A 23301-nucleotide genomic window follows, 5' to 3' on the forward strand; every position below is an offset into this window, starting at 1 on the left:
AGCATGAACAATCCCCCTTCTGGCCTAACATACTCCAGGGCCAGTGGGCAGACAATGCTTCAGTGCAAGGACTGGGATTTGAGGAGCAAATAGTTGCTACTTGGACTGGGCCAAAATCTCTATGTTGGAAAAAATAAAATGTAATTAAAGACCACTACCGGTATATTATGCAACTAATGGAGCACAAAAAAGGACTTTTGCAGCACTGATTAAAGTTGCATCATGCACTGGTGTAACCGAATTTAGAGTAGATAAGATCAGCATACCTTTTGATATTGAGCGTCCGGAATTGTGATTCTTTTCCTCCATGCACTACCTCAGCATGATTTGTAAACGCTGAGAGTGCAGGTATAAAAAGGTGTGAATTAAAGCATTTAGCCCAGGCATTTAGTGTGTATCAAGGCATTTATCAAGCCATAGCATACTAGCTCATTATGAATTGGTTACCTGAGATGGAAGCCAATGCAGTCGTCCTCGTACACCGCTCCGGCAGCCGACATCGCTCCCGGAGTTACTTCCGGGTATCGCGAGCTGTGATTTGCCGGAGCCGCGATGCGCGCGGGAGCCACCAGTAGTGGCACACTCACTGAAGCAACCGCACGTACGTGCTGTTGCTCCAGTGCGCATGTGCCAATGACGTCAGCACATGCAAATACAGGGATTATCTCCTAAACCGTCAAGGTTTCGGAGATATCCAGGGTAGCTACAGGTAAGCCTTATTGTAGGCTTACCTGTAGCAAAAGGTGTGTTGTAAGGGTTTACAACCACGTTAAAGTGCATAAATTTGTCACTAGCATTATTATTTTTCTACTTCCTATAATAGGGGCAAAACGTCCTTCATTCTGCAGTGAATACAAGCAGCATTGTCACCCTGTGGAAAGGGTAGTCTTAAATGAACATGTAGTTTTAAATAGATGTATACAAAACAAAAAAAGGAAAAAAATATTAGATTTTTAAGATGCTAAAAATTGAGACAAAAATGTAAAAAGCAAATTATTATTATAACAAGACTAAGTTTAAAAATCCAAAGTCAGTAAAAGAAAAAAAATCACACATGTATTACAATCATGTTCTTCAATAAGAATTACAGGTGTCTTCGTATTAGTGGTGTCAAAGTTTTTCCTAGTAGATAAGTAGTTCAACGCATTTTGTAGTTAGCTTCATTGGGAAGATTGTTGAACATGTTTGCCCAAACGGGGGTCAAAAAACACCCACAGAATTCTCCTCCTCCCAGGTCAAACTAGAGGGTGCAATCTGAACCACAGGAACTAAAAGGAAACGAATGCACTGACAAATAAAAAAAAATTAAAATCCCTTTATTGATGCACAACAAAACTACTAACACATTTTGAGGCCAACAAAATTACCCTTTCATCAGTACAGGCAAGGTATTAAAAATATAAATTTAAGAACAATACAATAATCCACCTCCATGTGATTAATTTAACAATATATTAAAAGGTCATGCATAAGTAATCATAATATCACTTCAGAACTTCACAAATGCATTTTTGATTTTGTGTATAGTGCAGTTTTAACTTATTTATGATGGTAATGTGAACAGCTTCAGTTATAAAGAAGCTAAGCTTTACTTGTGAAATAACAAAAAAAAAAAACAATGGAGCAAGCAGTTAGATGCAATGACAGACGCGTTTCATTAGCATTGTGTCACTTAAAGTGATCAAAGCTCATTTTTGGATTATTGTCCATGGGTCACCACACATTATTACCCTCTGCATTGCATTCCTAAATAAATCCACATCATAGAAAAAAAAAAAAGCCAACACCAACTTACATAAAAAAAAAAAAAAAATCTAAAACTGAGATACATTTAATTTCCTCTTTATCCCTTGGTACCATTTTTTTTTTGTTTGTTTTTTTTTTGCTCATGTACCTGAGACAGGGATGATGGACTGTGAGGACAGATAATGAGGAATGGGCCTCCCAGACCTGGAACTTCCCACGGTGAAACCAGTTGTTTAATTGTGCTAAATTCGTGTGCCCAGGCAGATGCACCCACTGGCTCTCACTGCAGCTCAGTGCCATGAGCCAGCTGATAAAGCAGGTGGTTTCACAGATCCAATAGAGAAAAAAAATAAGGTTAAAAGATGACAGCTGTGAGAAGATGAAACAATCCTCGGCAGACCGCTTGCTATGTGAGTTGATAGAGTGTTACCTGGATACAAGTCCTTCTGTTGTTCATTAGTTCGTTTGGAAGAGAAAATTAGATCTGTTTAGATTATTTCATATGGTGACTCTGTTAACTCCTCACTGAGCAGAAAACATTCAGATTGGAAGATTAGTATAATTTTGAAGTGACAAGAGACTAAAAAACATGTCAGAATTCCATGATTGTGGGATGGGATGAAAGTCAAAACTGAGATCCTAAAGAACCACCAAGGGCTGTACCCATAACGCATATTATTTGGACCTCTGGACTGCAATTTATGACAGGTGAGAACTGGAAACCTTGGCCTGGGAGACAACCAACCAGCAGCCTATTTATTGCAGGGGCACAATGTTGCAAGCAGTGTTCACTGGCTCCCTATTGATTGATGGGCATGTGAAGGTAGATTCTCACATAATAAGACAGAAAAGAGAGGCGCCTCTAAGTGCAGAATTAGTAGCTGTTTATTTCCCCAAACAAAATTAAAAACACTTACAAAATCTGGCGAATAAAAAAGCGTGTAGTCATTGATAATGCAAATGGTCCTGCAGGCGGATGGGTCCCCGGCATGTAAAGACTCTCATAATTATGTCCTGTGCTGTACCAAAAACATAGAGCTACTGGTAAGCTGATGAATGGGTACACACATCGAGTTCATGATGGACGGAGATCCCGGAAGTGATGTCAGCAGTGAAAGACAGTTATAACTGATATAATACTAATAATAATAATAATAATAATAATGAGAAACATTCCCTGAAAGATATATAGTAATGGGTATACTGATAAAAATAATAAGAAAAAATGATAAACAAAAATAAAAAATAAAATAACAATAAAAATAAAACTTAAAATAAAAATATTAGTATTAAGAGTTAAAATGAAATGTAAACATTTTTAATAGGAGGGGAAGGGTAGAGAATGCATATCCCATCCACAAAAAACATGAAAAAACAAAAACACGCAACAAATAGTCATAATAGCGACCAATCATAATGGGAAAAAGGACAATCTCAGATATTATAAAAACTATTTAGGAATATGCGTGAGCGTATGCACATTAGTGTGCATCCCAAAAAGGAACATGCAAACCACGTGCACATGATCTCTAACGCTCACACATACATGTGTCCCCATGACACGCATACATGCATATATGTATGGGACAAATGTAAGTGTCTCACAAAAAGCCTACACTGGCAAAAAGACCATTATATTGCTGAAAGAATGGAGGGGGGGGGGGAGCTAGAGAATAGCACTGATTTCAAAATCTTCGCTCAACCCCCCAGGGGCCAATACATTTAAAGAGCAAATCCAAAATATTTCTCTATGGCAGAGTCTTCCGAAACCCTCAGCTGGGGGAAGGTCTCCAGACCCTGAGGCCATCTGTAGATTTTCAATGGTGCCTAGGGACACTACGGACGTCCAAGCCATCAGTGATGAAACAGCGATGTTCGTCAAAACGCTTACGAAGCGGCCAAATGGTTCGCCCCACATAAGAAAGCCCACAGGGACATGTCAGGCAATACACCACATGGTCAGAGGAACATGTGTGAAAACCCTTTATGGGGTATATCTTGACTTTCACACAAAAGTTCTTCTGACCATGCCTCACGAAGCGACAAGTTTCTTACATAAATAGGTTACAAAGTTTGTGAAAATCAGACAGAAATGAAAACACTTCTAAACTCAAACACAAAGCTAAAAGAAAAAAAAAAAAAAAAAAAAGGGGGAAATTGACTGGAGTTAGGCAATAAAGAGACCAGTATTTAGCTTAAAGGATTAGTTCACCTTTAACAAAACACTGCCTATGCCTGTAGATAAAACAGACTGGGCAGCTTTTTCTATAAATATATATATATATTTATATTAAGCCATTTGCGTGCCTTCCAAAGCTTGGCTGAAAAATCTCCCAGAGATGGTGTTCCCCTGTCCTGCCTTGTTCCTAGGATGTTGCTAAGACATGCCCAGCCATTACCTCTCACCTCCATCATCACAAGGAATTTAAATATAATGTAGGAAAGAATATTATTTTTTTACATTTTGACCATAGATACACTTTAAGGAATACCTGGTGAGGACAAGGTCTTTTTATGACTGCATTAAAACTAGTTTCACATTTTTTGCACATACAGTACATTTGTGCGTTAAAATGTGATGCCTTAAGGCAGACAATTCATGTTGAAAAGTAAGGATGGGCAAAACAGTTCTGCCGGAGCATGAGTTTGGAGAACTTTTGAACAGCCAATGTTTGGCCCAAACAACCGAATTATAGGGTCGTTTGTTCGGCCCGCCGAACAACCACAATGCACTGCACCGCCGCACAGTGCATTGAAAGCCCTGATTGGCTGAAGCAATTAAAGCTTTGCCCAATTAGGGCACGGAGTACTGTCAGAGTCATGATTGGACACCATCATGATGAATGTATCCTATCATGGTCATTGCTCTTAATCCCGCCCCACACTATAAAAGTATTGATTCCATAGCAGCCATTTGTAGTGTGATAGCAGCATGGAGAGAGATAGAACAGGGCCCTGTTCGGTGCTATTAGACGGTTAGTGTGCTATAGTGTTCTATTCTGATTCTATTGTCAGGGTAGAATATCAATTTAGTGTGCATCTAGGGATAGTTCAGTGTGAGTGTAGTGCGAACATTCCTCTTTACAATATTGTGAATGTAGGGATAGTTCAGTCAGTGTGAGTGTAGGAACCGTTTAACACAGTATATTTTATTGCGTTACTGCAAGTTTAACGCCATATAGTACTGCGCAAGTGCGCATTACTGCAAGTTCAACGCTGTATATTTCATTGCATTACTGCAAGCTTAACGCCATATAGTTCTGTGCGTTACTGCAAGCTTAACGCCATATGGTTCTGTGCATTACTACAAGCTTAATGTCATATAGTTCTGTGTGTTACTGCAAGTGTAACGACGTATTTTTCATTGTGTTACTGCAAGTTTAACACCATATAGCTTGTGTGTTACTGCAAGTTTAACACCATATAGTTATGTGCTTTACTGCACGTTTGGCGCAGTATATTATAGTGTATCTGTAGAGTGGGTCTGTGTCGTGAATACTCAAATTAACCACTTAACAACTGGCCCATAGCCGAATGATGGCTACAGGGCAGTTTAATAACTCTGGGAGGTCGTACTATGACATCCTCCCAGAATCGCATCCCATGGGGCGCGCACACGGGAGCATCCGTGACCGCCGGGTCCTCTGCATCACGGATCATGGTAAATGGCTGACAGCGGCCATTTACTATGCGTTCGCTCCGTCATTTGACGGAGCGATAACATGTAAACAAACCGGCGTGATATCCAGTTCCTCTCTCCCCTCTCTGTACAGTGTGAGCGGAGAGGGTAGAGATCGGATGTAGCAGTGCTGTGGGCTGGATGTGTGGTGCCCACAGCGCTGCTGTTACAATTGCAGCACTCATCCCAGCCATCCATCCATCCATGCTCAGCCATCCCTCTATTACTCAGCCATCAATACTCATCCATCCATGCTCAGCCATCAATACTCATCCATCCCGCCATCCATACTCGGCCATCCCGCCATCCATACTCGGCCATCAATCCATCCATACTCATCCATCCCGCCATCCATACTCATCCATCCCGCCATCCATCTATGCTCAGCCATCCCTCTGTCATACTTATCCACCCATCCATGCTCAGCCATCCATATTCAGCAATACTCATCCATCCATGCTCAGCCATCCCATCCACCCCCAGCCATACTCAGCCTCTGTATGTGGCCAGGCTATGAAAAAGTCTCACACATGTGGTATTGCCGTACTCAGGAGTAAGAGAATCTATTTTGGGGTGTCATTTTTGGTATGTACATGCTATGTGTTAAAAAAAATGCATTTTCATTTTCTTTCCACATTTTCCAAAAATTTGTAGAAAAAAAATGACATCTTCAAAAGACTCATTATGCCTCATAGATTATACGTTGGGCGTTTTCTTTCCAAAATGGGGTCATTTTTGGGGCGTTTCCATTGTCCTGGTGCTCCAGGGCCTTCAAAAGTGTAAGAGGTAATCAGGAAATTAGATGTGTAATTTATGCTCCAGAACGCCTCAAGGTGCTTCCTGCATGTTGGGCCTCTGTATGTGGTCATGCTGTGTCACACATGTGGTATCGCCATACTCGGAAGTAATAGCAGAATGTGTTTTGGGGTGTAATTTGTGGTATGCATATGCTGTGTGTGAGAAATAACTTGATAATATGACAATTTTGTGAAAAAAGAAAAAAAAAAAAAAAAAAAAAACTTGATTTTGCAAAGAATTGTGGGAAAAAAAATTACAACTTCAAAAAACTCATCATGCCTATTACTAAGTACCTTGGGATGTCTACTTCCCAAAAAGGGGTCATTTGGGGGGTATTTGTACTTTCCTGGCATGTTAGGGTCTCAAGAAATAAGATAAGGCCGTCAGTACTTCAGGTGTGATAAATTTTCAGAGATTGGCACCATAGCCTGTGGACTCTATAACTTTCACAAAGACCAAATAATATACACCAATTTGGGTTATTTTTACCAAAGATATGTAGCAGTATGAATTTTGGCCAAAATTTATGAAGACAAAATTACTAATTTGCTAAATTTTATAACAGAAATGAAGAAAAATGCATTTTTTTTTTACAGAATTTTCATCTGGTTTCTTTTATAGCGCAAAAAATAAAAAAAACCCAGGAGGTGATTAAATACCACCAAAAGAAAGCTCTATTTATGGGAAAAAAAGGACAAAAATTTCATATGGGTACAGTGTTGCATGACTGAGTAATTGTCATTCAAAATGTGAGAACACTGAAAGCTGAAAATTGGTCTGGTTAGGAAGGGGGTTTAAGTGCCCAGTGGTCAAGTGGTTAAAGTGAACCAAACACCACTTTCCATTGATTAAAGTGCGTCCATGTACACATTTACACATCATTATTACATTTTGTTAATAAGTACCTCTCACTCCCCCTCATCATGTTTGGGAGTTCCCACGGCACTGTAAGGGGGCCAGCAGTGTATGTGTCCACAGACAAAAGGTGGACGTGGTCAGTCCTCAGGCAGGGCATCATTTCTCTGTTTAGTGATGTTGCCCATGCTATCCAGCCACAGCATGCAGAGGAGATGGTGGACTGGTTTACTAAACTGCCCTCATCCTCCGTCACCCAAGCAGAGACTAGTGCGCAGTCCCCTGCAGCTGCCAGAGTGGCAAAACCTGCCTCCTTGTCTACAGCTATTCCTGCCATAGCCCAATCCTTGACAATACACAGCCATTACTCAATTCAGATGTTGGTTCTGACTCTGAGGTGGAGGAAGGCAGGAACATGAGCCGACAGTGAGGGGAGAACACTGGTACACAAATTGGCAGTCATGTTCCCCCAGCCGCAGCGTATTGCCAAGTTGTTTTGAGGAATGATGATGAGGATGATGAATGGATGGATGATGATGATGATGGATGATGATGATACTGACTCGACTTGGGTGCAGGATAGAGCAGAGGAGGAAAGGGAGGGTGAGGCACAAACCCAACGAGCACCTAAAAGCCACACAAAAGGGGCACAAATCTGTCCCTCCTCCTTACTCACCTCAGTCTGTCCCTGCTATACCTCATGACCTCTCAGCAGCCTCCACTGACAGGGATGATGGTATAGCGCAGGTTGTCCCAGGTCCTTGCAACACATCTGCCAGCAGCACACCACCAACTGTAGACTATAGCCGGCAAATTTCTTTGCCCCATCTGCTGCAGCGGAAAAAAAAATATACAGTCCCTGCCACCCGCATGCCCAGCATCTAAATGCAAGCTTGTCAAAGCTGTTGGCTCTATAACTTCTGCCTTTCTGCCTGGTGGATTCTGTCCCCTTCTGTGAATTTGTAGAATGTGCTGTACCACAATGGCAGGTTCCCAGTCGCTATTTCTTTTCGCGTAAGGCCATTCCATCTCTCTACCATCACATGGAAGGCAATGTTGGGGCATTGTTGAGCAAGGCAGTCCACGTTACTGCTGACACATGGTTCAGCAAGCATGGGCAGGGAAGATATATTTTGTTCACAGCACACTGGTTAACTCTACTTGCAACTCAGAAGGTTGCAAGACAGGGCTCAGTGCTGCAGCTTGTTGAGCCCCCACGTCTCCATACAGCTGGTTATGATGCCAGATTCGTCATCTCTACCCCCTCCTCCTTTATACCCTCCTCTGTTGAATTGTCCTATGAACCTCAAGTACCCCCTAAGCGTTCAAAGGGCTTTTCAATGAGTCAAGCTAAAAGGAGCCATGCAATGCAGTGCTTCAGCTGGTGTGTCTAGGGGACAGGAATCAGAGGTGACAGGCCAAACCAGCTGGAACCAGGAATGGTGGTGTGTGATAATGGCACAAACCTCCTGTCTGCCCTTAGACAGGGAAAGTTGACACATGTGCCATGCCTGGCACTTGTCCTCAATTTGGTGGTGCAGCGTTTCGTAAATAGGTACCCAGGGTTGGAAGATCTACTAAAGCAGGCCAGAAGAGTGTGTAGCCATTTTAGTCGGTCATACAGAGCCAGTGCTCGGTTGGCTGAATTTCAGCGAGAAATTCCACCTGTCCGTAAACCGCCTGATTTGTGACATTCCCACCAGGTGGAATTCAACTTTAGCATTGCTGCAGCGGCTGCACATGCAGCAGAGGGCCGTCAACGGGTACCTGTGTTAGTATGGTGCAATGACAGGCTCAGGTTGGCTCGGCCTTTTTTCCCCCCACGCCAATGCCTGCTCATAAAGGATGCATGCACTGTACTGTCACCATTTGGAGGAGGCCACAAGGATGGTGAGCCATGACAATGCATACATCAGTGACACAATCCCTGTTGCGTTCCTGCTGGAGCAGACTCTGCATGGCATTATGGACAGGGCATTTGAGGCAGAGCAGCAGGATGAAGAGGAGGACTTCCTTTCCTGAGGACGAGGACGATGAGGACAAGGAGGAGGCATTAAAGCAGAGGAAGACATATGTCAAACAGTAATGCCGAGCTGACTTTCCGACCGGACTGGTCCGATGGTCTATCCAACGGACTTTCGGCGGACTTCCGACGGACTTTCCTACACACGATCACACTAAAGTCCGATGGATTCGTACGCGATGACGTACGACCGGACTAAAATAAGGAAGTTGATAGCCAGTAGCCAACAGCTGCCCTAGCGTCGGTTTTCGTCCGTCGGACTAGCATGCAGACGAGCGGACTTTTCGAAAGGAACTGGGTCCGGCGGAGTTCCAACGTAAAGATTTGAAACATGTTCCAAATCTAAAGTCCGTCAGATTTTCGACCGAAAAAGCTTGCTGCAGGTCCGATGAAGCCCACACATGCTCGAATGGTCCATCAGACCAGTCCGGTCGAAAAGTCCGCTTGTGTGTACGCGGCATAAGAGATTGTTTTCCATCTGCGGAACCCTTGGGAGTAGTAAGAGGCTGGGAGGAGGCAGTTCCAGATATTATAATCCTCAGTGACCCCGAGGAGTCTGCTTCTCATGCCTCCACAAATTTGCAGTGCATGGGCTCCCTCATGCTTTAAAGCCTGCGAAAGGACCCAAGAATACGTGGCATAAAAGAAAAGGATCACTATTGGTTGGCAACCCTCCACCGTTATACGGGGAAAGTCACAGAACTCATCCCTAATCACACAGACTGGCTCCCCAAGCCGTTGCACACAAAATAAAGAAAGCTTGCAGGGAAAATGTAATTTTTTTGGGCTTTATAAATGCAATTATTGCTGCAGCAGCTTTTATACAAAGTACAGATATGCCACTTTACAGTTGGACTAAGGGGACCCTCCAGGCACTATATTAAAAGTAATTTTTCATTTTTATACTTTCACTTTAAACCTTCCCCCCCCCCCTTCTTTCCTCCCCCTCCTTCATTCTATCCCACCCCTTCCTTTCTTACCCAGGCTCCTTTCTCCTTCCTCTCCCTTTTTCCTCCCTTCTTTTCCCTTCTTCCCTCTTTCCCCCCCCCCCTTTCCCCGTTCCCTTCCCCCCTTCCCCCTTTCTCTCCTTTTCCCCACCCTACTTCTTGGCTTTGGTCTTCGATCAACCTATCTCCCCTGTTTCTCACCTTAATTTCGGCACTCCTGGGTGATTTTCTAAATAGAACACACTGTATATTAAAAAACTTTACCCTATTGATTTTTCACAATAGTACTACCCCAATCTGCCTCCCTGGCCCGCCCCCGGGAGAATGCCTCTTGAGGGCGTCTCACAGTATCGCTCCAGAGAACCTTCAAGGTTATAATTTGGTGAGTGCAATTTCAAAATTTAAAGTATATTCTCCAATATCAATTATGTATTTCTTGAAAATTATTTATGTATTTTTGCTTGTCATGTTGATACTGTACTGTGTTTCTTCATAGATTATATACTATCAGACGCCTCCTGAAGAAGCGGCTGTGACCGCGAAACTGTAGAGGTCACGTCTGCAAGTATCACACTATATAACCTTTGTCCATGTATCTGTGTGGGCAGTAAATATATCAATTTAGTATCAACAATGCTGTAAACAATCACTATTGTTTGTGTATGTTAAATTATGAATATGTACAATATATGTCCTTCATAGGACTTTTTATTATTATTATTTTTGAAATAAAACTATGTATTTTTAAACAAGGTCTTTTCCTTATGGTACCGCAACAGTCCCTTTTTTCCCTGAAAGAGGCAGGACCCTATTGGAGAGGTCCTTGCTCTGGTTCCTCTTTCAACTTCACTTCTTGGTCTTATTCATATTTAGGATGATGGTACCTATTAATGATAATTTACCCCCCTTTAAAATTATGTGGCATACTTGTTAACATTAATAAAGCACTGCTCATTTAAAAATGATTTCTTTTTTACAAACTGTTTTTCATTGATACATGTCCCCCAGGGCAGTACCCAGAACCCCTTAACCATTGTATGCCCAATTACTTGCATACAAGCCTTCAAAATGGCACTTTTGATTTTTCACATTTGGGACCCATAGACTTCAATGGGGTTCGTTATTCGGTTCCGAACGTTCCCAGAGTTGAAAAGTTCTGGTGTGAACTGAACAGGGGTCATTCGGCCCATTCCTATTGACAAGGTTGCTAACACATCCCTCTATGGCCAAAACCACACCTGACCCTTTATTGGGAATGCAATGCAATCGTGATATGCACACATTAGTACAATGCAAGAGTATGAACCCAGCTAAGACACATCAATGCAGTGTGATGCTTTTTTCTTTTAATCTTGTGTGCTATATTTTTGGGGAGTTTCCAACATCTTCTATAAGGATTATTGGTACCACAGGTAAAACTGCAATAAAAAAAATGCAACAAATCAAAAACAAAGATGTGTGAATGAGCCCCATCTTTTTCAAGAAAACGGAGGCCGTTATTGAAGTAAACATAACATACAGTTATGGCTGAAACATTTAGAAGGGCTTGCCATGGCTCAACACAAGAGCCCTTCCTAATCCTGCATGGTTTGCTGCTTATGCGTCAAGACAATCAACAGTTTTGCTCTGCTTTGGAGAACTGGAAAGGAATCTGTGCCAGTATATCCTTGTGGAAAGCCTGTGAAGCTTGCAGCACAAAGAGTCACTTCAGGGCATTTTGGATGATGTTTAAATGCTCTGTATAATAGGAGCAATGGCAGAGCTCTGACTCCCGTAAAACAGTGGGGAATAATCTGCTATTTTATGTTTTCATCTTTAAAAGGGAATGTATAGTGTTTTTCAATGTCAGGGCCATGAAAGACATACAGAAGTTGCCTCACAGAATTGCAAAGCCCCCATGCCCCTCTCTTCTTTTTATGCCTATGTTAAAGTTACAGGTTTGTAGGCAGGCGCAGTCTACTTTCTCCACTGCAGGTGGTGCTGTCCGCAGCGGCACTGCAGTTGGAATGGGAGTCAGGAGGAACATGGTTCCTCTAAGATTTCCAAGGTCACTGGGGAAGCAATCTGATTGGATGCTGCTGCCCTATGTGACTCTGGTGACCATCTTGGGTCAGGTAGAGCCTTTTTAAAAGGTCCTGGCTACCGGGTTTGGCACGCTTTTTGCAAAGTTGGTAGAGTAGGCACAGGTAACCCGCTGTGATGATCAGCTCTAGTCTCTAGTCTCAGGGAAAGGTTCCTGAAGAGGAGGGGAAAGTGTAGGGTTGCACCTCTTCTGATGCAAGATGGCCAGGCCGCATTCTGTTCCCTCGCTACAGACGCTATCAGTCCCACTGGAATCTGCTTCTTCATGTTTTTGGAAACTGAGTACACCCATTTAGGTAAGGCTCCACCGGCTTTGTTGTGAACTGTTGCTACTGTAGCTCCCTCCTAGGTAGGTTGCTTGGATTTACAGTGCCTTGAAAAAGTATTCATACTAGAGCTGCACGATTCTGCCAAAATAAGAATCACATTTTTTTTGCTTAGAATAAAGATCATGATTCTTTCACAATTCTCGCGGCGTAAAATCTTTCACATTATACAAAAAAAAAATTTGGGCTAACTTTACTGGTTAGTTTTTTTGTTTTTTTTTAAATTCATTAAAGTCATTTTTTCCCCAAAAAATTGCATTTTAAAGACCGCTGCACAAATACAGTGTGACATAAAATATTGCAACAACCACCATTTTATTCTCTAGGGTCTCTCTTATTCTCTAAAAAAAAAAAAAAATTTATATATATATATATATATATATATATATATATATAATGTTTGGGGGTTCTAAGTAATATCTAGCAATTTCTACCAAAAAAAAAGTGATTTTAACTTGAAAAACAACTGTCAGAAAAAGGTTTAGTGGTTAAATGTTACTAATTTACATACAGAAGTCTATTCCTTTGATGAAAAAGACAAATTGATGCAATGGGGGTTATTTACAAAAGGCAAATCCACTTTGCACTGCAAGTGCACTTGAAAATGCACTAAAAGTGCACTTGGAAGTGCAGTCGCTCTAAATCTAAGGGGTAGATCTGAAACGAGTGGAAGCTCTGATGATTTTATCATCCATCATCATGTGCAAGCTAAAATGCTGTTTTTTATTTTCCTTGCATGTCCCCCTCGGATCTACAGCGACTTTACTTCCAAGTGTACTTTCAGTGCAAAATCGATTTTCCTTTAGTAAATAACTCCCAATGTGTAGACTTAACATTCCACTGATAGAATGTTTTAAAACTTGGCAGACTGCCCAGACTTTGACTTTTCACAGCAGCGGGAAGATCGGGAAACCCTTTGTCAAGATCGCAACGGGGAAAAAAATTGACGAAAAATTGTGCAGCTCTAATTCATACCCTTTGAAATTTTCAACATTTTGTCATGTTACAACCAAAAACATAAATGTATTTTATTGGGATTACATGTGATAGACCAATACAAAGTGGCACATAATTGTGAAGTGTAAGGAAAATTTCATTTTTTTTTTTTTTTTACAAATAAATATCTGAAAAGTGTGGCGTGCATTTGTATTCAGCCCCCTTTACTCTGATACCCCTAACTAAAATCTAGTGGAACCAATTGCCTTCACAAGTCACCTAATTACTAAATAGAGTCCACCTGTGTGTAATTTAATCTCAGTATAAATACAGCTGTTCTGTGAAGCCCTCAGATGTTTGTCAGAGAACCTTAGTGAACAAACAGCATCATGAAGGCCAAGGAACACACCTACCAGGCCAGGGATAAAGTTGTGGAGAAGTTTAAAGCAGGATTAGGTTATAAAAAAAATATCCCAAGCTTTGAACATCTCAAGGAGTACTGTTCAATCCATCATCCAAAAATGAAAGGAGTATGACACAACTGCAAACCTACAAAGACATGGCCGTCCACCTAAACAGACAGGCCGTACAAGGAGAGTATTATTCAGAGAAGCAGCCAAGAGGCCCATGGTAACCCTGGAGGAGCTGCAGAGATCCACAGATCGGATGGGGCAATCTGTCCACAGAATAACTATTAGTTGTGCAGTTTTTGCAGTTTGTGAGAAGCCATGTGGGGGACACAGCAAACATGTGGAAGAAGGTGCTCTAGTCAGATGAGACCAAAATTCAACTTTTTGGCCTAAAAGCAAAACACTATGTGTTGTGGAAAACTAACACTGCACATGACCCTGAACACACGATCCTCACCGTGAAACATGGTGGTGGTTAGGGGTGCAACGGATCGTCGCCGATCCGTGATCCGTACGGATCAACCTCCGCGGATCGGCACACCCGCGATCCGCGGAGCGCTCTGGGGCCTCGGCCATAGGAAAGGCCGCGGCTTCGGCCTAGCTCCGGAGCGGCGGCCATCTTGGTCCACCCGGAAGCGGCCGCTGTCTCGTCAGGAAGTGACGTTTCGTCGCCGCCATCTTGCTACACCCCACACTCCTGCACAGTACAGTAATGATAGAGTGAGAAGGTGGCAAGTGGACAACTTGTTACACCCACCGGAGTTTTAGATTTAAAAGCAATTTTCAACACAAAACTGAGCTTATATGCATAAATACAGTATTTGAAGATCGGACGGACTGTTTGGACACGTGTGCAGCAGATCGCACCGTTGCTGTTTGCAACCTATGTCTGAAGCGGATCAAGCATGGCCACAACAGCACCCGCTTGGGCACCACATGCTTGACCAGACATATGACGACCTCCCATGCAGTCTTTGTCCCGTATACTATATTTGAGATTTAATATCTCTCAGATATGATTTGGGTTAAATGAAAGTTCTTTTTAACACATAATAACAACATTTATTGGCGAGTAGTTGAAAGTCTAATACACAACCATCTATCTATAGTCAACACCAAGGAAGAAAATAATAGGTTAAAATAAGAGAATTACATGAAGGAATACAGAGTATATTCCTGAAAACATTAATCTGCAAACATATTTAAAATGCAGACCTTTCCCATAATTACCCTTTGCACCAAGGTTCCATTCTGATGGTTGCTCTCCCATAAAAGTGTGCGTTTCCCTCCCATCTAGTCTGTGTATATCATTACATGCTGATGCCTCATTGGTTGGCATAGCGTGGCTCTGATTGGTGAGCTTCCTTATTCCTGGTTAAGGACTGGCTACATCTCCAATCCCTATAACTTTGCATAAGTCAGACCCCTTTAATGCAAATCCTTGTGACTATTCTGAGCAGGAGCTTAACTTGAATTTTCCCGAAAAGTTAAGTATTGATTACGGGTCGGCCTTCATTGAATATCCCAGCATGGGATCCTTTGAAGTGAGTATGTGTAAAACAATAAGGTTCGGATCCCATTGTTTGTATACACAAGCCTAGGCACTGACTTGACTGGTCTACCAGTCAAGTCAGATTTCTGTGAAGATATTATGTTCCGCCCTACATAGATAAAAGCTAAATTAAATATATTCATTAAATTATAAATGAATTAAATATAAATTAAATATAAAATATATGAATATAACTAAATTGAATATAAATTAAATATATTCATGATAGATAAAAGGAGATTTTGCGAGCCACAATGGTATATTGCCTCAAATGTGGAAATCACCTAGCTGCCCGCGCAGAACACGTTTCATATGCCATGCAATACAATGTATACAAAAGATATGCTGCGCTAAGGTGAAAATATCAATCTGGAGATTATTAATGCATATGAGGTATACTGAAAATACCGCATAAGCGGCTTATCCAGCCACAGCAAGGCACAAAGGAGATATATATATATATATATATATTATAAAAAACAAGTGATTTTAAAGTGCAATGTGTAAATAATATACTAGATGTATACCATTAGAATGAGAGTAGCAATTACTGAACTACTACCTGTATACATAATGGATGAAAAAATCATTTATATAGTCTGAAATTTACAGTGAAAAAAAATAAATACAATTGTCTCCTTTGTGAGATATGTGCCCCGTGTGCATGTGTATGTCCACACTATCTGTAGATATAGAAGGACCTACTGTGATGTCTTGAGATTGTCTTGAGATTGTGATTGTGTATTATGAGCCCTTCTGTACTATACACTGCTGTACTGGGTTCTGCCAGGATATCCAGGCACTGTTGCCACCTTGTTGGAACTTTAAGCTGATACACTGATGCATTCCTTGGCCTCGATGTGCATTTAGTCCACTTTGGGTATCAAACATCTGACCCCTCTTTCAGCTTACTGGACTGGTTCTGTAAGCTTTAGTCTTGGTGAATGAGCTTTTGTTTTATGGTTGGTTTATGGTTTTGGTAAACATTATACTTGTTTGATTCAATTTGGTTTAAACTCCAATAAAGGCCTGTGGCCCTGTTTTACCACTTATTATGTCTGGTTCTTTTTATTTTATTAACCTTCTCTTTTTACAGGTTGTTTTTTATGTGCTGTGGCACATATATCAAACACAAGGCCTGTGAGCCGAATGCGGCCCTCCAGGCCCTGCCATGTGGCCCTCACACCAAGTTTGGAGCCACAATGTGCTGCATCCATTCTTCCACCTCTGGCACTCACCCTCTGCTCCAGCTCTCCCCTGTCACTTGTAAACACAGAAGCCCTCTGTGTTTACAAGGGACAGCTTTGCTCTCAGGAACTAACAGATCCCTGCAAGCACTCATGGCAAGGCATGTTAGGGACAAAACCCCAGAATCTGAGAAAGAGAATGATCTTCCTGCAAGGTGAGGCAGAGTGGCATACATAGGGAGGTACTAGAGCCGATTCATGAAAAAGATTTGAGGAGGCTTTGGGGGGGGGGGGTTCCACAGTGCACCCCCAAACTCTGCACTCTGTGTGTGACGCACTCCTGAACCCTGCACTCTGTGCATGACGCACTCCTGAACTCTGCACTCTGTACGTAGAGCACCCCAGATACAACTGGCCCTTTGAGGGAAACCATACTGCTGATGCGGCCCGTAATGAAATTGAGTTTAACGCCCCTGTGCTGTGGGATCTGCAGTATCATGTGTCAATAAGAGCAGGCTGTTTGTACTGGCAGGTAAGCAGTGACACAATATTCCAATCCATGAAGACCTTACACTTGTGGCCAGTAAAATGTGTGTGGGGGTCCGAGGCAGAAAAGCCATGCATGGGCATGTAGGTGCTCAGAACAAGACTCAAGATTCCAATCAAAACTTTTTTTGTTGCTATGGATAGTATGGGAAGCAGTTAAAACTCTGTCATTGAATGATGTTTGAATTTTTATAATTTGACAACTTTAGAATTTGATGTTTTGCCACAATCTGCCAACTTTTGCTGAAATTTTGGATGAATGAAAATTTTTAAATTTCACTTCTCCTCCAACTACTAAAATACAGGACTTAATTGTGTGTTTGTGCACATGGCTTTACAGCAAGTTTTCAGTATACAGTACTCTTTACAAGCTGAAGTCTGTATGTACAAAGACTTATAGCTACCATGGATAAAAAAAAAAAATAATAATCATTTATTACAATATATATCAGCCACAAACTACAGTGACTTTCCTGTTTCTTGTTCTTCAAATATGTTATGACCCATCCCCTTCAACAATTTTTTGTAACATCTACTAAGATACATTTTTTTCATTATTTTTCACCAGAATAAAAGAATAAAAAAAAAAAAAATGGCACTGAAGTGTTAACTGGAATGTAGCCCCCGAAGTTGATGAATGGTCCTTCTGTGTCATTTGCAAGTTACATTTATCAAAGGACAGTAATGATGTTTCTGGAGTTTATAATTTGATAGGCTGGCTCTGTAAGTGGGCATCAGTTCATATTCTGTTAAATTAAATTCTAACTGGAGTCTTCAAACAAACTGCAACATCTTCAATGCTGAAAGAAAATATTGTCCTATAGTACTGAGATCATGAACATTGTGCTGACTTGTAGAAGTGTACAAGAACCACTTTCGAAGTATTACAATTGAAAAAAGCTTAACCAGCCCCGTAAGATTTTACCCCCTTCCCGACCAGAGCACTTTTTGCGATTCGGCACTGCGTCACTTTAATTGATAATTGCACGGTCGTGTGACGTTGCACCCAAACAAAATTGATGCCCTTTTTTTCCCCACAAATAGAGCTTTCTTTTGGTGGTATTTGATCACCTCTGCGGTTTTTATTTTTTGCGTTATAAACAAAAAAAAGAGCGACAATTTTGAAAAAAAAAAAAACGCATTCTTTTTTACTTTTTGCTATAACAAATATCTCCCAAAAATATATAATTTTTTTTTTCCTTAGTTTAGGTCATTATGTATTCTTATACATATTTTTTGAAAAAAAAAAAAAAAAAAATCGCAATACGTGTATATTGATTGGTTTGCGCAGAAGTTATAGCATCTACAAAATAGGGCATAGTTTTATGGCATTTTTATTTTTATTTTTTTTTTACTAGTAAGGGCTGCGATTTTTATCGGGACTACGACATTATGACGGACACATCGGACATTTTTGAGACCACTGTCATTTATACAGTGATCAGTGCAATAAAAATGTATTGATTACTGTGTAAATGACACTGGCAGTGAAGGGGTTAACCACTAGGGGGCGATGAAGGGGTTAAGTGTGTCCTAGGTAGTGATTCTAACTGTGGGAGGGATGAGCACATGACAGCGATCACTGCTCTCGATGACAGGGAGCAGTGATCTCTGTCATGACACAAGCCAGAACGGGAAAATGCCTTGTTTACATAGGCACTTCCCCGTTCTGAGGCTCCGTGACACGATCGCTGGGAGACCGGCGGACATAGAGTTCCCCGGTCCCATGGGCACGGTCACGCCGCGCCTGCTATCCCCGGCTTTTAAAAGGGGATGTACAGGTACGCCCATTTGCCCACCGCTGCCATTGTGCCGACGTATATTGGCATGTGGCGGTCGGCAACTGGTTAAAGTTGTATTAAACCCCAAAACAAACATTCAACATATTGCAGCTTACCGATCCTTACCGATTAAGGCTTACCGATCCTTAAAGTGTTTCTAAAGCCTAAACATTTTTTACCTTCAGCCCCCCTCTTCAGCCCCCTTTACTTACCCAAGTCCTTATTCGATCCTGTGCCATGCATATCTGCAGCTCTTCTCTACCCTCACTTCCAGATCTCACTGGCTTTGCTGGGGCACCAGGAGCCATTGGCTGCTAGTGCTGTCAATCGAAGTCAGTGACTAGGGAGCAGGGGCAGAGTCAAGTCCCGCTGTCTGCGTCAATGGATGCAGTAGCGGGACTCAGGAGCGAGCACGCACGAGAGCCCCCATAGGAAGCAGCTTCTCATGGGGGCACTGGACAGAAAGGAGGGGCCAGGAACACTGACGGGGGACCCGAGAAAAAGAGCCTTGCGGCTGCTCTGTGCAATTCTATTTTTTTCAGCTGTATATTGTCTAGATTGAAAGACTTTGCCAATTATTATTTGCTATTATATTCGGAGGTGATATTAATATGCCCTTAGATCCCTTGATGGATACATCTAGAAGTTGTTCAAATATTTAATGTAAATGTCTCTCTCAGGTGAAGAAAAATTGATATAAAATACCAATTAGTTGATGTTTGGAGAATTTTAAATCCCATGAAATGTGACTATTCCTATTATTCTAAAACTCATAATTCCTATTCTAGAATACCTGTAGATAATATTTTTATAGACCATTATCATCTCCCTTGGGTAAAATCAGCTAATATTGGGACTAGTACTATTTCGGATCAATTAGTGTCAATTAGTCTGAAATTTCCTGGTCAGCCCAAACAAAAATCTAGTTGGAAAACAAACGATTTTCTTTTCTCTGAAACTACGGACCTCTCAAATGCTTTGAACTGCTATTTTGCAGAAAACAAGTCACCAGAAATGCCTGAGTCTTCCTTGTGGGAGGCCCATAAGGCATATATGTGGGGGAAGTTGATAGAATTAGGTGCAAGGAAGAAAAAGAAAAAACTTAAAAAAAATGACAGAACTTTTAGGACAGGTTGCCGATTTAGAGAGGAAACAAACTCTCACTTCAGCGGTCCGCCCTGGTAGATCTTACACGGAAACGCGAAGAGTTAAAATTATTACTTAAAACGGATTTTGAAAGGCAGTTAGTTTCACAGAGATGGTACAAATGGGGAGACAAACCAAATAAAATGCTGGCACGATCACAAAAAAAAAGACCGCAAATGTTATTTCTAAAATGAAATCTCACTGCGGGAAAATTGCTCACACCGCTACCAACATTGCACAGACCTTTCGTGATTTTTACCCAGACTTGTACAACGCGAGAGGTAAATTAAAAGGATTAACAGAGGAAAGAAATTTTAAACTACTCACAACAAGCAAAGTTACCTAAACTCTCTAAAGAACGCCTTCAAAAGTTAGAATCTGAATTTACGGTTAAGGAGTTCTATGCAGCTTCAAAATCAACTTTTAATTTTTTAATTTAAAGAGATTGTTCCACATGTGACTACTTATGCTAATTCCATAGCGGGATCGAAGGGCTTTCGACTGGAGTCACTTTCTGCATATAGAACTGTAATCCCCAAACCAGGTAAAGATTCATCAAGTTGTGGAAACTATCGCCCAAGATCATTACTCGACGTAGACACAAAATAATATAAATAATTTCCTATTTCCTATAATTTCCCAAAATTATATGTGAAGGTGTTGGCTACTAGTTTACTCCCACTGATCCCGCAGTGGATTGGGTTAGACCAGACAGGTTTTGTCCCAAATTGTGAAGCCAGGGACAATTCATTACGATCTTTGTCTATAATTTCCTATGTCGGGAATAGTTCCCAGCCCACCCTGTTACTTTCAACTGACGCCGAAAAGGCGTTTGACAGGGTGGAGTGGAAATATTTGATGCCGACATTGAAATCTTTGGGACTAGGCCCAAGAATGTTTCATCGGATTGCATCTTTATATATACAACCAACCCGAATAAGGTTTAATGGCATACTAAGTGATGCATTTACTCTTAAAAATGGTACACGTCAGGGCTGTCCATTATCACCCATTCTATTTTCTATTTATTTTAGAACCCTTTCTATCAGTTATGAGAATTAATCCTAACATACATGGTGTAAAAGTGAAGGGAAAGGAGCACAAGTTATCTGCGTATGCAGATAATGTTTTAATTTTATGTTCAGCAACCAAAGATTACATTGCCAAATTTATTGAGGTTAATGCGAGAATTTCAAAATATATCCAATTTAAAAAATGAATATGACTAAATCTCAAATACTAAATATATCAATACCTACGCACAAAGCTGAAATTTTAAAAACCTCATTCCCTTTTACTTGGCAACCAGCCACCTTAAAGTATTTAGGTATCCATCTTACACCTAGCCTTACCAACTTATTCCAATATAATTATCTTGATCTACTTAAAAAAAATAAATTAGATTTACATAAATGGACTTCCCTTTGCCATTCTTGGCTGGGTAAGATCAATGTTTTTAAAATGAATGTTCTACCCTGAGTCCTATATGTATTCCAAATGATACCCTTTGGTGTCCCTATAGGATTTTTTTTTTTTTTTTTTCGATGCTACAGTCATCTATAGCACATTATATTTGGAAGGGTCAGGGTATTAGAATATCTCAAAACATCTTATACCGTTCTAAAAATCTAGGGGGACTGGCTTTACCAAATTTTTAATTGTATTATCAAGCAATTGCACTAGCCCGTATGGCAGACTGGAAATATGCTAAAAAGACTAGACTCTGGGTAGAACTTGAAATGGCACTGGCGGATACTGACTTATCAGTATTGCCATGGATAACACGTTCTTTGAGAGGGCTGGCGGCCACAATATCTCCCCTGACTAAATCAACCCTGGCAATGTGGGACTCCCCTACATATTTGGTATGGTTGTGAATATAATTCCCCACTACTGCCCTTGCTGAAACGTATCAAACAAGGGATAATTTCCGCGCTAAAATATATCATGAGTATTAAACGATGAATAGAGCAGCTAACATAAAATACAATAATTGCAGTGTATCATAATATAATAAAGTCCAATTGCAGTGCTATGGGTAATAGACAGATGAGGAGACGGTGGATACAGGTGAACGTAGTAATGAAGAACCTCTCACCAACTTGAGTGTATAATAAACATACACCACCGTGCTGTCAAATATATCTTCTTACCAGAAACAGATGAATAACAAGCATATGGTATATGCAGTGGCAGTATCATAGCCAATGAGGTTCAACTGAGGCGTGATTATTGCTAATTGCTTCTCGGCCTTTTGGCGAAGATCAAGTGTAGTATCTATTCTTATCAGTTTCCAGGAGGTGGTGCTTGCTTCCGTCCCTGATCTATGGCGAAATAGAGATGGGATTGCGGTTGCTATGCAAAACCTGCTGGAGTGAAGGTGACCTGGAGCGGTTTGTAGCTGAAAGGGAAGCCTTCTGATGGGGATGGAGAACCACGGGGTCTGAACCAGAGGGTCGGGACCCTGGCCTTCTGGCCTGGATTGGGGCGGATCCAACTCCAGACAGTTATTTGGGAGAGAACGCTTACTCCTGCCTTGCAAGGGGGGGAGGGAGTGGCAAGTACTTCCCGAATGTAATTAGGAGGAGTGATGGGAGCGATGGCAGAGCCTGATGGTAAAGGGCTCTTTCCAGCTTCCTGATCTCCATATCCTTCCTGTCTGTGGTGGGGTCTGCTGTGGTCTGGGCTGGGGGGTCAGGGCTTTTTCGAAAAGCCAGTGGTGAATGTGCCCCTGAAGTGGCAGTTCAGGGGTGCCGTATAGTCACGGTGTGAAAGCACTTGATTTTATGGCACCATGGTCACTTCACCACAACACACGTTTTTCGCACCTGCCTCTTGGACCGGGCCTTTTCGCCAGGACCAGGGGAAATTTTTATGCCTGGCCGGAGGGCCGGCCATTGTATAGCACAATGGCCACTTTCACTCTCCCATCTCACTATCTTCCCCACTCTTTCTTTTACCCCTGTTTGTCACCTTTTTGTCTTTTTTTTGGTTGTCTTTGTATACACGTTTTGTCACTGTGTGGCGAGTAGGGTGTGGGTCCTCGGGCCTACTCTGAAAGTCTTGGGAGGGGGTGGACATAGGCCTTTTGGCTTGGTTCGCCCTCTCCTTTGAGGGGTCTCTCTTCGGGAGAGCCCCACTGTACTTGGGTTGGTCTGCTTCGGCAGTCCTTCCAGTTGTGGGGGTCCGCCTGGTTTCGGCCGGATGGACCCTTTGTCTGAGTACCTCAGTCCCTGTCTGGAGCCTAACGCCCCGGGGGATCAGGGTAAGGTCCTTCCCTAGTGGAG

General features: G+C 41.7%; 1 pseudogene; it reads left to right on the forward strand.

The window, feature by feature from the left end:
- Positions 1–22192: 22192 nt before the first annotated feature.
- On the forward strand, positions 22193–22257 carry LOC141120784 (U4 spliceosomal RNA; annotated as a pseudogene).
- Positions 22258–23301: the final 1044 nt, after the last annotated feature.

This window comes from Aquarana catesbeiana, linkage group LG13, assembly GCF_042186555.1.
Source record: "Aquarana catesbeiana isolate 2022-GZ linkage group LG13, ASM4218655v1, whole genome shotgun sequence".
NCBI classification, from domain to species: Eukaryota; Metazoa; Chordata; class Amphibia; order Anura; family Ranidae; genus Aquarana; species Aquarana catesbeiana.